The following is a 1,758-nucleotide window of genomic DNA, read 5'->3' as shown; positions in this document are numbered from 1 at the left end:
AGAAATTCAAGACACCCTTTCAACCTAGTCAAGCCTAGTTGCCTGATTTAGTCAAAAAATTTTCTTAATTTAAGCTAAAAAACTTATCACATTTAGATGTTACTATATAAATGCAAACCTAGACCTAATGGTTATCGGAAGGGTCAATTTGTTTCTTTAAATTTTAGTTGGTGCAAATCGCATTAATTGCAACGCCCAAAAGTAATTATTTGAAGAAGTCACGAATATGCAACAACGAGACTTGGAAAAATAGAAAAATTATAATATACAAATCTACGTTACCTAAAAGAGAGGGATGCAACATAACCGGTACAGAGATTAAGATTCGTGACTCAATTTTTCCTTTCATAGAGAAAATACGAGCGTGCTAAGGTTAAAAAACCACACTCGTCCATATCTCATATTAAAGGGTACTTCTCCTATCTAATCAAGCAAATGATCTAACTCAATTCTAATTTTCTTAAATAGAATGCAAGTTTACATATCATGTTTTACACATAGAGATAAGAGATATACATATAGGGGAAATATCATGCAAAATGATAAAAATCCTAAAAATTAGAAAATATGCATGAAATGTAGTGATTGTCACGCAAACATGATCTAACACGTGAACAGTCCCTAAGGGTCTAGCATTGAACAAGTCCATGTTTATAAATTCTCACTAGCGTTGGACTAGTGAAAAATCAGAACAGAGGGCCACAACTAGCGTTGGACTAGTGTGGTGATGTCATGCATTTATCATAATCAAATAAATCATATAAACATAGTAAAAGCAAGAAAACATATAAATCATATAGAGCACATAACACGTAAGCATGATATTTAGATGCAAAGACCCTAAGAAAACGAGTAAACACGTAAACAAGCAACCATGCAAGCACACAAAGTAAATAAGAGCAAATAGAGACCTAACTATTATATTTAGGGACCTTAACTACAATCTAAGGGGGGGAAAGAATAAAATAATAAAATAACTACCTAACTATTACATATTCTATCTGAATACATATCTTGAACCCCCTAAATATTACAATTTGGCATTTAAATGCCTCTCAAATAATCAACAATTAAATTAAATATACACAATTAAAAAAATAAAATGAATAAATAAAATAAAATAAAATAATTCAAAAATCATGCAATTACACACATAAAAACATATAAGAGCACATAAAAGATTTTAAATAATAAAAGAAAATACCTTCACTTGAAGTAGTAGTTAATTGGGTTTGGATTTACCCTATTTAAAACTCCAAAAATCAACAAAATAGTCAATGTACCAATTTAATTAACAAATAAAAGTAATAATATGTAAATAAATGAAAATAATCATGAAATTGAACAATTAAAGCATTTAAATGAAAGTAAACAAGCTATATTCAAGAATATTAAAAAAGAAAGGACCTAATTGAAAATATAATAAAAGTTTTAGGGCCATAGTGAATTTATTTAAAATTACAGGAGTTAAAGTGCAATTTTTGGAATTTTTCATGCAAGTATCGAAGAGGAAGAGTTTCTGCAACTTTCCTATGCTTTGAAACTCCAGCAACCTCATGCGGCAAATTTTAACAACCATCTCAAACAAGAATCCAATCTCAAGTTCTTATTAAGTGCCATAAGTTTATCATCAAGATATCACATTATGCATACAAGAGAAGGAAAATCTAGAATGAAGAAAAGTTTGCAAATTCCAGATTTATTCAGAAAACTTTCCACCAGTTTCTGGGTTTACAATGCAGGTTTCTCTTCGCTAAA

This window comes from Coffea arabica, chromosome 4c, assembly GCF_036785885.1.
Source record: "Coffea arabica cultivar ET-39 chromosome 4c, Coffea Arabica ET-39 HiFi, whole genome shotgun sequence".
Taxonomy (NCBI): domain Eukaryota; kingdom Viridiplantae; phylum Streptophyta; class Magnoliopsida; order Gentianales; family Rubiaceae; genus Coffea; species Coffea arabica.
Note: the sequence above shows the minus strand (reverse complement) of the source record.